This window comes from Rhinolophus hipposideros, assembly GCF_964194185.1.
Source record: "Rhinolophus hipposideros genome assembly, chromosome: 10".
NCBI classification, from domain to species: Eukaryota; Metazoa; Chordata; class Mammalia; order Chiroptera; family Rhinolophidae; genus Rhinolophus; species Rhinolophus hipposideros.
In genome coordinates this window covers 61,806,764-61,824,414 of record NC_138056.1, presented here as the reverse complement: position 1 = coordinate 61,824,414, position 17,651 = coordinate 61,806,764, and positions in this window count along the sequence as shown.

Here is a 17,651-nt window from a genome sequence, read left to right as displayed (position 1 = left end):
CAATATTATTGACTATATTCCCTACCCTGTAAGTTACATCCCAATAACTTGTTTCATACCTGGAAATTTGGACTTCTTATTCGCCTTTACCTCACCCTTTTTAATTTTTCAATTACATTTCACATTCAGTATTATTTTATATTAATTTCAGGGGTACAGCATAGTGGTTAGACATTTGTATAATTTAAGAAGTGATCCCCTTGTCTAGTGCCCACCTGGCACTATGCATAGTTATTGCCATATCATTGACTGTATTCCTTATGCTTTTCTTTACATACCAATGACTATTTTGTAAGTACCAATTTGTACTTTTTGATCCCTTCACCTTTTTCACCATGACCTTCAACCCCCTCCCATGTATCACCCCAACAAATTTAACACCCATCTGACACCATACATAGTTATTACAATATATTGCCTATATTCCTTATGCTATACCCTACATCCCTATGACTACGAGGTAGGACAATTAAGTTTGCAAACTGGCCACTGTGCGCTTACATTGGCAGCACTGTACAAACAGCTCAGCAAGGTTTCGTGACCTTGGTATATCATTGTCTCACAGCTATGTTCATGTCGATGTGTGGTGGTGTCTTATTGAGTGGCGTTCATTATTGTTGTTGTGTGTTTTTGTGTGCTATCGCAGGAATGTCTGAACTTGAATTAGAACAACAAACAAACATTAAATTTCCTGTTAAACTTGGCAAGAGTGGCAGTGAAATCAGGGACACGGTTGTCCAAGTTTATGGTGATGATGCCATGAAGAAAACGGATTAAACACACTGTACAAATAGATTTAACACTTTTCTGAGGGGAGAGAATGTGTCACTAATGAAGAGAAGTCAGGGAGTCCAGTAACAAGCAGAACTGATGAAAACATTGCAAAAATTCATTGAATTGTGTGTCAAAATCATTGGCTGATTGTGAGAAGCATAACAAACCAAGTAAATATTGATAAAAAAAAACAGTTAGGAAAATCTTAACTGAAAATTTTGCATGAGAAAGGTGTGTGCAAAATGGTCCCAAAGTAGCTCACCGATGAACAAAAGCAAAAGAGAGTCAAAGTTTGCCAAGACTTTTGGAGAGCCAAGACAATGTTTTGGGCCATGTTATCACTGGGGATAAAACATGGGTGTACCAATACGACCCTGAAACAAAGCATCAAAGTGCACAATGGAAATCAGCCAATTCTCCTCGACCAAAAAATTCCATCAGTCCAAACCAAGATGTTGTTAACCTTTTTTGATATCAAAGGAATTATTCACTATGAATTTGTACTAACTGGACAAAGAGTTAACGATGTGTACTACTATTTTGAGCTCTGAAAAGGCTGTGTGAAAAAGACAACCTGAATTTTTCCCCAACAATTCATGGCTCTTGCATCACAACAGTGCACCAGCTCACACGGCACTGTCTGTGAGGGAGTTTTTAGCCAGTAAACAAATAACTGTATTGGAACACCCTCCCTACTCACCTGATTTGGCCCCCAATGACTTCTTTCTTTACTTAAAGGAAATACTGAAAGTAAGACATTTTGATAACATTCAGGACATCAGTGTAATTTGATGACAACTTTGATGGCCATTCCAGGAAAATAGTTCCAAAATTGCTTTGAAGGGTGGACGAGGCACTGGCTTCAGTGCATAGCTTCCCAAGGGGAGTACTTCAAAGTACTTAGTGATATTCAATAATGAGATATGTAGCACTTTTTCTAGGATGAGTTCGCAAACATGATTGTCATACCTTGTACTTTGTAACAAACAATTTGTACTTCTTAATCCCTTCCCCTTTTTAACCCACACTCCCAAACCCTCTCCCATCTGGTAACCATCAAAATGTTCTCCATATCTATGAGTTTATTTCTGGTTTAGTTTGTTCTTTAGATTCCACATAAACAGCATCACATTGCATCTGTTTTCTTTGCCTGATATACTCCAGGTCCATGCATGACAACCACACATGGCAAGAATCCACTCCCTTCCATGGCCGAGCAATATTCCATTATATATATGTACCACCTCCTCTTTATCCATCAACAGACACCCAGGCTGCGTCCACATCTTGGCCATTGTAAACAGTGCTGCAATAAACATTTGGATGCTCAGGTCCTCTCAAAGTAGTGTTGTGGGTTTCTTCAGATAAATACCCAGAAGTGTGATTACTGGATCCTTATTTGTCTCTTGTTATAGCCTTTGTTTTAAAGTCTACTTTGTTGGTATAAGTGTGGCTACACCAGCTTTTTTCCTTTTTCAGAAAATATCTTTTCCCATCTCTTTACTTTCCATCTGTGCGTGTGTCTTTCAATCTGAAGTGAGTCTCTTGTAGGCAACGCATGTAAGAGTTTTATTTCCTGTCCATTCGGCCCCCCTATGTGTTGTGATTGAAGCATTTAATACATTTACATTGAAAGCAATTGTTGATAGACATGTAACTATTGCCATTTTATTAGATTGGTGCAAAAGTCATTGTGGTTTAAAAGGTTAAAAACAATTGCAGAAACTGCAGTTACTTTTGTGCCAACCATATATTATTCATAATTTTGATTTTTTCCCCCCATCTTAAAGAAGTCTCTCTAGCATTCCTTGTAATACTGTTTTGGTGTTGATTATATCCTTTCACTTTTTCTTGTCTGGGAAGCACTTTATCTGTTCTTTTATTTTAAATGATAGCCTTGCTGGGTGGTGTACCCTTGGTTTTAATCCCTTGCATCATGTTGAATATTTTGTGCCAATCCTTTCTGGCCTGTAAAGTTTCTGTTGAGAAATCAGCAGACAATCTTACAGAATCTCCCAAAAAAGTTACCAGTTGCCTTTCTCTTTCTGCTGTTAGGATTCTCTCTTTGTCTTTAACCTTTGCCATTTTAATTGTGAGTTGAATTCGCCCCAGTGGGCTCTGGAGTCTGTTGAGACCAACCCTTTGTGTGTGCCACTTGTGGGGCTAATTAGGAACTGCTCCGCTGTGGTCTGAAGCTAACCTCCAAGTATGTTAGTTCTGGGGCCTTTTGGGAGAGGCTACAGGGCAGGCCCAAGTCACCCACTGTCTGTGACCAGCCAGGGACTACCTCGTAGGAGCTACAAAGAGATTTGCAGTTTTCTGTTGCCTGTGCTAACCTTGGAGGTACGTGGGAGAGGCCACACTGTGAACTGAGGACAGCTGCTACCAGTACTGAGGTTAGGGTAGCTCTGCAAAAAGCCAGTATATCCCAAGGCCTGCTGCCTTCTGCGAGCTACCTTAAAGTTCAGCTGCTGATAAAAACCTCACGCTGTATTCAAGTTAGGTGAATTAGGGTCTCAGGGAGTCACCACAGTGGGAAGCGTTGTGATCACCAGGTTAATGTAGACTCTGTTTTGGTGTCACTGCTGAGCCTGGAGCTACTCAGAAAAGTCTCAGAGCACTGATGCCAGTTGTCGGCTGCCTGGGGCCCATGGAGTCCGATAGTTTTCCAAGAAAGAATGCAATGGGATTGGGGTTGGCTGCTTGTAGAGAAAGTACTTTTGGCGGTTGAGGGTTTGGGTGGCCAGGGTCCCAGTGAGTCAGCTGGGTGGAGCCTTGGAGCTCACCAGACCAATCAGATTTAGATTTGGCTGTAAGCGTAAGGGGAGGGCTCCACACATAAAGGATGGCAGCTGCCTGCCAGCTACATGGGACTAATGGGAAAAATGGGACTCTTCCCCAGTCCTGGCCTCGAAGCCACACGACCTCAGTGTGCCTCTTGATGCCTCTGACACCCCTTCCTACCCCAGTCACTGTCTCTCCGCTAGAGCCAAAGGTGAGTGTGTGCAAGCCAGTGAGTCTGTTCGCAGGCCCTTTAAGAGGATGTCTGGGTTTCTCTGCAGCTTTCCATCCCACCTGGATGGTTGGAAACCCTGCTGTTATTCACAACGAGATGTTGTGGGGGCTTCTCTTCCCAGGGCGCCAGTACTCTGGGCTGGAGAGGCTGGTATGGGGCTGGGGTTTTCAGTTCTCTGAGGAAACCTTCTGGGCTGAGGTATCCCTGCCAATTTTCATCTGCCACACGGAGATTTGGAACCAGCCTGTTCCGTGTCTCCACCCCTTCTACCAGTCAATGTACCTTCTTTATATCCTTAGTTATAAAACTTCTGTTCAGCCAGACTTCAGATGGTTCTCCGGGTTGATTGTTCTATAATTGAGTTGTAGTTTTATTGTGTTCATGGAAGGAAGCAAGCAGTGTTTTTCTATTCTGCCAGTTGAGTCTCCTCCAATATATTTTATTTTTAACAAGGGAGGGCTGGAAAGGAATGACTTAATGGGATACTTGACTTTGTTTTGGATGGAAAATACACCTGACCAAGAGAATTCAGGACTTCTTGTGATTTATGTGATTTGTTGACAGGGTACCAAAAGAGAGAATCTTAGGAAGATGTATATGATTTAATTTTTTTTCATTATACTTATTTCCTAGAGCTTTATTGGAGAAAAGATAAAGAAGCTTTCTGTGTTAAGAACAGTATTTTTATACTGTTCTTATATAGGGGTATAAATGTTGTTCTGCATTAAATTTTTATCCCCCCCCCCATAGTAGACAAGGAAACAAGATTATAAGGTGATTAATTGTTGACTTGAAAAGCTGATTGAGAGTGTCATGCTCCCTGCACAAGAACGCAGGATATGGTGAGGCTGAAAAGAAAAGGAACAACAAGGATCCACGGATGGGGGTTCATGCCACTATATTCTTGCTGGCAGCTGGGTTGGAGATACAGGAAGCAGAAACCGCAATCTGCTGTCCGCTTCTCTGCCAACCCGACTCAACCCCACATGCTAGCTGCAATCCACGCTTGCTAGCTTAGCCACGGCAGTTAAATCATGGCCAATGGCTAATTGGTTACAGCTGATGACCAACTAGTCACAGCTGATGGCCTTCTACTACCCAAGGCAGCACCGTTCCACACGAGGTCAAGAGCCTGGAAACTGCTCTCCTGGCTCTGTTCCCATAGAGAGTAATTATTTTACCTTTACAAAATTAATTATAAAAGTTACTGTGTTCAATTCATCAGATATTTTTCTTTTGTAACTTTTATGACTCTCTCCGCAAGGAATTGTATTCGCAAGATGAAAGCAGCATGACTGATTATCAAAGTTGGAATTATTGACAAACAAAGGGAATGGAGCACTACAATGACATGAAGCACTACAATGAAATAACTATATTTAAATATGTAGCCTGGTCTATGTTGCTTTGTCCTTATACCTGCAGTCTAAAGTTGCTAATTCCTGGTTTTCTCCTTTGGAAGCCAGGTTGGCTGGGGACATTTTTCTCTGGCCAGGCACCATCTATACTCAAGCTTTCTTCAAAAGGCTCACCAGAAATTGAAAGAGAGGCAGGAGATGTAATCTTGCCAATTAATTAGAATGGAAGAAATGGAGAATGGGGAGAAAACATGCTGAGGCAAAGTTGACCACATGCCTTCTCTTACCTGACACATATAAATATAAATATACCTTTCTTCATTTTTTCCTTTTTAAAGGATTTTTTTCCTTTTCTGAATTGTGAAATTAAGAGATATTTAGCGTAAGAAAAATTATGAAATAACATTTTTATTTACTTGTATACTTTAGCTTTCTACTCTCTGATCCCCTATTAGGCCACTCTGTCCTGAGTAACCTCTTACTCTTTTTCCCACTTCATTAATCAAAACATGCTCTCAGGAAAGGAGTTGACAAATACATTTATACTAAGGCAAGAATAATAAATAGTATACTAACCATTGTTACCCATTCCTAGACAATATCGTCTATCTTGATAATCTTTATCACTCATACTGTCTGTGTCCTCGAAATCCCTTTCAGTTGAGTATATCAGACACAATGTATCAATTGCTCATACATTTTAGGTGCTGAGGAGAAAATCTACCTCCTGATCTTGCACGAAAATATAATTAGATTCCAAAGCTAGTGTTGTGCAGGGTTTCCTGCGGGGTCTCTGGTCCCACTCCCCACATAAGAACACAAGATATGGTGAGGCCAAAAAGGAACACCCATGGAGCCATAAGTAGGGGAGTCATATGACTATATTCTCGCTAGTGGCTGGGCTGGAGATCCAGGAAGCAGGATCTACGTAATCTGCAACCTGCAGTCTGCGCCTAACAGCAGTCCACGCTTGCCAGCCACCATCTCCTTGCTGGCCCCCATCCTCTGCTAGCATAGCCACAGCAGTTATATTAGTGGCTAATGGCTTACAGGTTACAGCTGATGGCCAACTAGCCAGAGCTGATGGCCATCTGATCACAGTTGATGGCCATTTACTACCCGAGCCAGCACCTTTCTATTGTGAGGCCGAGAGCCTGGAAACTGCTTTCTGAGGCTCTGTCCCCACAGCTAGATGACATCTTTTCCTGAGGTATTTTGAGTTTTTATTGAGTAAAAAATCCTGCATCCCTTAGATGATTATCATGTGATAAGGAAGGTACTAGAGACACATTTTCAAGAAAAGGAGCTCAACACTCTTCCTGAACATGGAATGATGACGCTCTTCCTGTTAGTCCATTCAGTAGAATCGATAATACATTCACATGAATTTTTCATGTGTTTCTCTGGTTAGTTTCTATATGTAAGTCTGGTTTTCTTCTCTACTCTGAAGTTCTTTGAGGAGAGGAGTCATTATTGCTGATCTTTGTATCCTCCTTGGCCCCATGTCCTGGAATGAGTTTAATAAGTGCATCATATCTTTCACAGGATCCCATATTTAACTAATTTCATGGAAGACAGACTCAAGTTTGAGTAGCTCGTCAACATTTTAATGTAGGAATGGCCAAAAAGGAAAAGAGTCAAAAGATTTAATTTAAACTTTTTGCTTCCAAGTGATAGAAATCCAATTAAACTAATTTAAGCAGAAAGAAAAAAAAAAAGGTGTTTCAAAAAACAGTTATGTGGCTTTTTGGATCCAGGCATGGCTATTCTATAGGTTCAAGGAAGATACTAGTTCTCTTTCCCTTTCTCTTCATATCTTGACTCTACTGTTTTCTTTCTTTTTTTCAGACTATCATTATTTCATGATAACAACGAACATGAATCCTGGAGCCTTATATTAGAAAATCTGAAGGTATGTGGGATTTCCTTACTATAAATTCAAACCTCTTGGATTACAACCAGCTAGACTTCTCTGAAGTCTACTCAATTAGGAATTATGATTACTCACACTCAACAGGTGTAAAGGAGAAAAGGAGCAACATTATATATGACGATTGGGATATGCTCTACTTGATATCACCCTGTTTGTAGCTGTAATTTCTCTGAGAGAAGGACATGAACAGCATGTGAGAAACACAAACATTGACGACCTAGATTAGTAGGTTTAAAACAGGAAATACCATCATACTAAAACCATTTGGGGCTTTCAGAAACTGGTGAGACTATTATTATTTATTTACAAAACAGAGAAGAGATAGAGTACATGAGTTTCTAGGATACGAATAAGACAGACAAGGACACTGCTTTTTCAGAGCTTAAATTTTGGAAGTTCATTCAGAGAAGTAGAGGGGCAGTTACAATGTGATAAGTGCTGTGACAAGAGAATTATAATGTATTATGGCTGCACAAAGGAGGGAGTGCTAATCTAAATAGTCAGTGCATCACCCAGGATATGGGATAGATAGTATTGGAAAGGTATAGGAGCAATGTATCTGAGTCAGTAAACAATTTTTCAAGAAAGAAATATTTTGAGAGCCATTCTTAATTACTTGATTTTTGATATAACTTTTGTTGAATAGTTGAGTGTCACGATCCTTGAAGTAATTACCCTGTTTTCCAAGGATATTTTCTTCCACCATCTTCTACTACCATATATGTAGCACACTGGTATGATAAGAAGGAAATATTTCCTGCTGTAATCTATGGGTCTCGTTGAGTGCTTCATTGAGAACTCAGTGAATTTGAGTGCAAGACAGGAAAGTAGCTTTGGAAGGCAAGTTGTACCTACCCTAACCCTGTGTAGTGCACAGAATCTTAAATAAGCTTATCAGGTTAGGCCCTGGTAGTAGAAATAGAAGGGAAGTCAAGCAGATTTGGAGAGGCAGCAAGTATAATAAAAAGAGCTCAACTTTGCAGCTAGATAGACCTGGTGACAAGTCCCAATTATGCTGTGTAAGGGATGGTATTTTCTTCCCTGAGACTCAGTTTCTTATCTGAACAAAGGTAATAGCATTTACCTTGAAGAACTTAGACAAGCATCTAGTACATAGTAGATGATCTATAAATAGTAGTTTAGTCCTCAATTGTATATAGGTAGTGAAAGTTTTTGAAATATAGGAATAATAATCAGTATCTTTTATTTGTGTATTTGTTAGTTTGCAAATAAATAAGAAAGAAATCATTTATTGACTTTCTAATATAGGTCCAGCTTAGTAGTTACTTAGTTCACATTTATTTTTTTAGATACTCTTCTAATATCCACTAGGAGGTGAATACTAATCTCTTGATTTTAAAATAAAAACTAAGTGAAATTCCACTTGAGGAAGAATGGAGAGTCGGTGTGGTATAGTGAGATTAAACAGATCTGTGTTTGAAATACAGCTCTACATCTCTATATTCTCATGGCCTCCTGAAGTACTTAGCACAGAACTAGGAACAAATGAAGTCACCATCATTTTAATTATTACTACTCTAAATATTTTAAATTAATTCATATCATTGGGCTTCTGTGGAATACTTGATTATTATATGAAATGCATAAGGATATTTAAATAAAATGTTTGGTATGTAATTAAGACTTAATAATTATTAATGATCTTCGCCTTATTTCATATTCTAGAGAGAACCAAGCCAGGATTATTGGGCAAAAATAAAATTCGAATAATGAGTATAATCTAGGGAATTCAGTCCCTAAAATTGATTGGTGAAGAAAGCTTTTACAAATATTTAGCCTGAGCTTGCTATGTAATTGATTAGCCTTCTGCTTCACTTCTTCTGTTTTATTAATAAAATGTCTTAGCATAAAATATCTGGCCTAATAAGCAGGGCTATGGAAGAAATCCAAACAGCTAATTCTATTTCACCAGCTTTCCTATGGTTGTCAAGAGGGTTCAAGGAAGGCAATATGTAGATAATGTTCTTTTGGGATTACTTCACAGTTGAAATGGAGTCTCTGAAGTTTTTGTTTGTAGATTTCCACTGAAACATTATTGAAGAGCATCAAAAAGGCAGATGTACAGCAGTGAACTGATAGCTAGCATTCCATCACATATGCACGTATTCACATGGGCACATATACAGTGTTAGGTCTTAATTACTCTCTGAAATGACATCACACAATTCTTATGCAGAGCTTAAGATTCTCACGTGCACCACAGACCTAAAAGCATTGAGGAATTCTGTCATCTAAGGCAGCTTGTTCTCTAGGAAACAAATAACATAATAATATTTATAACAATAACTATAGTTTATTGGGTGATTTCTATGTTCCATTAGTACATAAAATTCTCATGAACTCACCTTTACAGACGAGGACACTGAGATTGAGAAAGGGTTAATAAATTGTTCAGAATTGCACCATAACTGAGGAAACATAAATTTAGATATATACTGAGTCCAAAGCCTGATCTCTTATCCATAGTGGTAGGAAAGCTGGCCTGTTCTTAGGGGACTCAAGGTAATTTGTGGTCAAGAGTTGACTAGTTCTTTCCTCTTCTGACTCTTCTCTTTCATTCAGTTAGCCCATGGATACTGAAAAACATTCAAAGTTTTCTTATTACCCAGTGAATCAGTATACATTCCTTAAGGATTTCCTAATATGACCTAACCTATCTTTTCAAAAAGGTTCCAGTATTCCCCTGTATACTGTATACTGCAATAGTTAGATTGGACTATTTATTATTCTCAAAAGCTACTATGGGTTTCCATATAAATATATTTGCTGATGATATTATTTCTGCCTGAATTACACTATGCTATCAGCTAAACTTTTAGCTGTTTTTCAAGAATCCAGTTAAATTCTCCCTTTTCTAAGAGGCCTTCCTGAACTCTATCATCAGATTTTATCTCACTCAATTTAACACCCATGGCTGTTAACATTTCTAGGCTCCATCTTATGGGCATTTGTACAGAGGTACTCTAATGTAGGGTGGTTTGGCATTTTACAAATAGTCATTTGAAATTTTCATTCATAACTTACTTATTAGGCAAATTATTTGCTTTTTCTGAGCCTCCATATCTTCTTACATATCTATAGCTTCTGTACATAATATTATCAACCATAACATGGTATTTGCAGAGATAAACTTTTTTTTTCCCCTAACAGAATCTGTTTGCTATTTATTTGGTTTATTAACCAGGGATCGTACTGCCTTCTTAGGGGATAATTGGAAACACATATGGGTCTTTTTGGCTTATAAGAATGACAAGGGGACATTACTAGTGTTAATGACAGGATGCCAGAGATTCTGCCATGTGTGGGCTAGTCCTATACAAGAAAGGATTATCCCACCCAAAATACTCAATACTCCCAGTTTAAAAACACAAGGCAAGTCATCTTAGGGTAGTTATTTTTTCTTAGAGGAGAATCAAAAAAGTGGACTTTCTTAATTATAAACTGTAAAGTGAAGAATCTCTTAGAAATATACAAAAAATATATTTTATAAACTGAAAAATTTTGATTCTCCCAAAACCCGTTGTTATGCAGAACTGGTCAATCAGGGGCAGGTGGGTAACTTGCCTTAGAAGCCTACTAGTTAGTGAAGCACTAATTTAGATACAGGCATATAGGTGACATTTGAACTAAAGCCGAAAGCATGAAAAGAAGACAACCATTTATAAAGACAGAGAAGCATACATCAATGGAACATCAACTGTGAAAACCTAAAAGCAGAAATGAGCTAAAAACATAAAACCAGTGTAGCTAAAGCATCCAAAATGAAGAAGGAGGAGGTGTAGCATTATATGGAATCAAAGAATAGAATAGGCCATGGATTTTCTTCTGAATTTAGTAAACAATGTTTGAAGGACATAAAAACATAGGGATGGCGTAATCTGATTTCCTGATTTAAATGTTCACTCTTGTTCTCCTGTGGAGAATTAATTGAAGGAAAGATGGATGGCAATAAAGCATTTAGAAAACCATTGGTGTACTTCAGATGAAAGGTGTTGCGACCTATACAAGTATGGTGTCTGTGGAGATGAGAAGAAATGCATGGTTCTGGATACCCAATATTTTGGAGGTAGGCAAAAAATGGACATGGCAATGGATGAATAGGATTTGTGAAGTATTTAATTATAGAACCAAGAATTAAGAATGGCTCCTGAGGGGATGTGATATCCTGAGATTGGTAGCAGACAGATACCAAAAGTATTCATGAGAACATAAAATGATAGGTTTGGAGTATCTTAAGGTTGAAGTCATAATTATAGTAAATTTGGATGTATAAGTTACATGGTTGGATATGAGGTAGGCCCAAGAGGAGAGATCAGATCTATCCATAAAATTTGAAAGTTTGCATATTTAAAACTTAGTGAGAATGTAGATGAAGAAAAATAAAAGGTCCTAGATTGAATCTTGGAAATATTCAGAATTCAGAGGTAGAACAGAGAAAGAGAATCAGTGAGAAAAAGAGTCAGAAAGGATAATTAGACCAGCCAGAGTGAAGTGAAAGAAAAATAAAAAGATGTCCCAAAGACCTAGAGACAGAAGTGTTTCAAGAAGGAGTCAGACTGTTTCAAGATACAGTCAGCTCTACTGAAACTACTCAGTGGTCAAATAAGGTGAGTGCAGAAAATGACCATTGCATCCATCAAGAGGGAATTCTTAACAAAAGCATTTTGTGAAGAGTGATTGGAATAGTGGCCACACTGGAAGTGGTTAAAGAGTAACTGGCACTTTCATATCTGAAAAGATGATAGATTTCCATAATGTGAAGCTCTACCTTGAAAAACCTTTAGAACTGTCTAATATAAAAAAAAAGTTATACTTTATGTCATTAATTTAGTTGATCTCCCAAAAAAGGACAGAAGCTACCAAAGGCCGCTGATGCACCAAGAACTGAACCATAGAATAGCTAGGGCGCGATCTCGTGCTGTGGTTGCCTAGGGGATGTAATATTTGCTAGTAACATAAAAGTTTGAATTGAAAAGGCAGGGACAGGATTTGGGTCTCTAATCTGCTGAGATAATACTGAAACACTTGCATAAATCCCACACCCATGAAGGGTTGCATATCAGTGAAATGGTTTCATAGAAAAAATACACCCACCAGCACAGGATAATGATACTCATAAAGCAGTCAGTTTATCTCTGCTTTTTTGTGTGTGCAAGGGGGGGAAAGAACAAACAAGAATCTCTTCAGAGAAATCCAAATCACGTGGATTTTATATTACCTTAATGACCCAGATTAACATAAATGTTAACATAAACACCAGAGATACCCCTTTCTTGTCTACAAGTAGCCAATATTTAAAAAAAAAAAAATACTGAAGGTAGAGCCTGCCAGAAAATTCTTCTGTGGGCGTTGAGGGGTTGTTACAAAAATGAGTTCTTATTAATCAGTATCAAGAATTTAAAAAAAGAGAGGAGGATGATTGCATTAACTTCCATGAATAAAATACCTCATAATGGATTTATCAAAGAGAAATTGTAAAATATATATATTTAAAAAGATTAAATAGTGTTCCTTCTGTAAAAAAAAAATAAAGAACTATGTATACTCTGGAAATTTCTCAAACTACAGAAGTTTTTCATACTTGAGAAACTCAAAAGATCTTTTTAAATATACAGCTGTTCTTGGAATAAAGAAAGGGGAATTTGCAGGGACAAACACAGAAAAAGATAGCTGTAACCAGAGAGGTAAACTAGCACTGATGCTCTATGTGGTGGGACATTTTAAATACCAAGGTTTTCTTGTCCTGACATTTTTATTATGAAAAATTTCAAACATGTATAGAGAAATTGAACAAAAATTGACTGGACACACATATTTCTACCACCTAGATTCTTCCATTAACATTTATAATGCTTGTTTTTCCACTTATCTATTTATCTATTCTTCTATCTACCCATCATTCCATCTTATTTTTTGATGCATGCCAAAGTAAATTGCAGACATTAGTACACTTTCAGTCTAAATATTTCAGAATGCATATCATTAACTGGAATTCATTTTTGCGGTTATCTTTTGATGTAAAATGTACATTCAATAAAATAATACATTTTAAACAGTTTTGACAAATGAATATAGCTGTGACTCCAAGCCTCTGTTAGGATATAGAATATTATCATATTTCCATTGTATCAGAAAGTTCCCTCATGATCCTTCCCAATATATCCTTGCCTGCTATTTCCCTAGAAGAAACAATGTTCTTGACTTTTTTCTCAATTTTATGTTTTACATAAGTGAAGTCTTATTGTATGTACTCTGTTGGTTAAGAATTCTTCTCATCATAAATATATTTGAGATTCATTCATATTATTGCATTTATCCATCATGGATTCATTTTATTCTGAGTAGTATTTCATTGTATGAATATAGTATAATTTGTCTATTTCCTTTTTAACCAGAGTCTGATAGTCCAATGCTCTCAAACATTGAAAGAAAAATTAACCTTCATTTTACATAAATATTTCACAGAACAGAAAAATGAAAGAGGGAAAACTTCATAAATATGTTACCATGACTAGACAAGAACAATTTGAGAAAGGTAAATCATAGACAATCTCACTTATTAATATTGATGTGAAAATACCTCTTAAAATACTAGCAAATCTAAACCAATAATCTATACAAAAGAACCAAGCTAACAGTTCAAGTACTCAAACATACGCGCGTGCGCGGTAACCATCAGTAGCAAGTTATCAAGTGGAGTTTAACTTAGGAATGTGAGGCTTTTTTATCTTGGGGAATAATATCAGGGCAAGAAAACACATTTGTAGATTGAGAGGAAAAATATACTGCATCATCATCATGATTAGTGCCCCAAAAGCATTTGATACAATCTAACATCCATCAATGATAAAACAACTGAAACAAAAAAATACTTAACAAGCCAATGATATGGCATAGCTGTCTACAGAATTATCTACAGTCATAAAGTTGATATGTACCATTCTTTGGTCCGTTTTTATACTTCTGTCTTATTAATGTGTGTCCATACATAGGATATATTGTTTTTCTATATGACATTTTTACATAAAAGACAATATTTTAATTGTTTGCCATTTGATTTTTTTTCATTCCATATCATGGATTTCAAATTTATTCAGTATTATAGATTTGTCCATGTTGGTATCTGTAGTATAGTTCATTGGTTTTAACTTGTGTATAATATTCCATTGTGTAGATCAGACATAAGATATTTATAAATTCTATTGAGGGAGAGATAGGAGATTTTTTTTTTTTTTTTATGGAGAGATACAGTGAGTGTCCTTGGTTGTATCTCTTTAATGCACAATTTCCATCAAAGTAGAAGCACTAAGTGAGAAGTTTATGGACATTTTCAGTTCTTCATACACTGCTAGTTCTTCATACTCTACAAGGTGGAGAAATTGATGCGCCTACCAGCAGTGAATAAGCATCTCTTTTCCTCTCATTCTTGCTAAAATTTAGTGTTTATCAGTTTTATTAATTAAAAAAAAGCTAACCAGAAATGAGATTGGTATCTATTAAAGTTTAAATTTGCATTATTATTTTATGGTTGCTAATAAAATTTGCATTTTATTGTTCACTTGGGTTCCTGTCAGAATCTTACTCATGAATTTTGCCTATTTTTAAAAACTGAGCTATTCATCTATTATTTATTTGAAGGAAATCTTTGTGTATATAGTAATTAAATATTTTGTTGGCTATGTAATTTCTTATATCTGCAGCTTAACATTGTATTTCACTCCTAGTATCTTTTGTAAAATAGAATATATCATTTTCAAATGGCCAGATATGTAATCTTTTCTATTATGGCTTGGTTCTTTTTCTATTTTTAAATAAGTGTTTTTCTATCCCGAGATCATGAAGATGTTCTATCGTATCTTCTAAAAATTCTAAGATTTTTACTTGTAAATACCTATACAAATGATATTAAAATAACCCTGTGACATAGAAATTATTTTCCTGAGTGCTAGGAGTACTGACGTGTCATGGAGAAAGTGCCTTGCTTTCCATTTCATAGCTAAACAAAGGCAGTCTGAACATCTCAGATGTTTTGACAGTCTTGCAAAGACATTACCTTGAAATATATGGGAATGAAGTAACAAGTAAGAATGCAATCTATAGCTTTATTCACACCACACGCACTATTTTTAGTTTACAGTGATAGTTGATTTTATAATACAGTTACTATGTACCACACACTGCACACTTAATTTATCTCATTTAAACTTTGTAATAATCCTGTGGTAGGTAGTTTCACTAACCCCAGTGAAGAAGCAACCCAGACGCAGAAAGGTGAAGCTCCTAGCGCAGGTCACACAGCAAAGCTGGGACTCAAATTCAGGCAGTCTGGCTTCAGAACTCGTAATCACTGAGTTATACTTACTTTTCATGTCCTAGATTCTGCTTAATTAGAAGACATTTCCTTAAAATAAATAAATGAATACTTAAGCATATAAATGTACACTAATAATCCAGGTTTATAATATAGAAATTAGAAAATACAGATACAAATAAGTAAATGCCCTACTATCCCATTACTTCAAGGATAGTTATGTTAATACGTTTCCTATATCCAGCATGGATTTTTCTCTCACAATATATATATCATAAATATCATTTGTACCAAATTTGGTAGATTTTTAAATTAAAGATTAAGGATGGTTGAAAATTTTAATGGTAGATACCAGACATTTCACAGTGATACTAACACTGATGGAGCATATTTAGGGTGCACATACAATGTACAGTGACTAGAATTTATATGTATGTCATTTTAGCTTTACCTGTCTTCTTGCAAAATCTATCAGTTGTTATATATATCAGAAAACCTGAAATTTGAGAGGTTTAAGCATTATAGCATTTATTAATGGTGTCTATCTTATACGGTTGTTGCAGACTATAATAGGTAGTTATTATAACCAACTTAACACACTAGTTGGCATAGAGCATGCTATTATTATTGTCTATATTACTATTGTTACTCTAAAATCACCTGATATTACTACTGTACTGAATAGACGGATTGTTATTTTTTGCAATATTTTTTCAATTACAGTTGACATGCAATATTGTATTAGTTTCAGCTGTGCAGTGTAGTGGTTTGACATTTATGTAACTTACGAAGTCATCCCCCTGATAAGTCTAGTGCGCACCTGGCACCATACATAATTATTACAGTATTATTGACTATGTTCCCTACGCTCTACTTTACATCCCTGTGACTATTTTGTAAATGCCAGTTTATACTTCTTAATCTCTTCACCTTTTCCACCCAGCTCCCTACCCTCCTCTCATCTGGCAACCATCAGTTTGTTTTCTATATCTATGAGTTTCTTTCAGTTTGGATTGCTCATTTAATTTTGCTTTTTTTAGATTCCACATGTAAGCTAAATTCATATGGTATTTGTCTTTACCTGTCTGACTCATTTCACTTAACATAATACCCTCTAGGTTCATCCTTGATGTTGCAAATGGTGAGATTGCATTTTTCTTATAGCAGAGTAATATTCCATTGTGTATATGTACCACATCTCCTTTATCCAATTGTCTAGTTTTTCAGTTATCAGCCTTTGTGTCTGAGCATCTTTCTGAACATCACAATAAAATATTAAACTCAAAGAGAACCAGGCTCTTCTCTACAAACTAAATGCTGCCCTTGAAATTAAAGTGGAAAGTGCAAAAAACTACTAGCTTGGTAAAAGCATGTAAAATAATCCCTACTCTTTTCCTTTTACTTTGATTTTTCTGATTTGCCTAAGATTCAGCTATTCACTCCTATTATCTGTTATGCCTATAAAATTCAGCAAGATACAAAAGGAGCATTACATCAGACCTGATGGGTCTCTGTTGGAAGAAAGCACAGATAGCTTACTGCTCACTTCCCCCCCCCCCACCTGCTTTCCCAAAACCAGTAAAGAAAACCTGGGATGAATAAAGCTCTGAATTTTGATAAAAATGTTAAACCTGAAAGACTGTCAGATTGCTTAAGTGCAATTAAGTAGGATGAGATACTAGAATGGGTGATGACATAGGCTATTCAAAGAAAGATTATTATATGGTTAAAGTCACTCTTCATAATGATTGTAACAGGGATAAAAACAGACCAAGCTGGATGAAAGAAAATACTCAGAAAATTATCAAAGAAAAGAAATCAATGCCTTAGATGTCTGAGTTTCTGAGATTTCAGGAGAATACCCAAGAGATATATAAGAGTCAATTGAGAGCAAGAGCTTATTAAAAGGGAAACTACCATAAATAATAACATATTAAGTACTTCTCACTAGAGCGTATTTGGTAACTAGATGTGAAAAATGTTTATTAAAAATATAGCTAACATACAATATTAGTATCAGGTGTACACCATAGTTATTCAAACTTTGTATACCTAAAGAAGTGATCACCATGATAAGTCCAGCAACCATCTGAAACCATACCACACTTTCACAATATTATTGACTATATTCCCTATTGCTGTGTATTATATCTCCATGACTTATTTATTTTATACCTGAAAATTTGGACCCTGCACTTCCCCCCCAATTTTAACATTTTTCAATTACTGTTGACATTC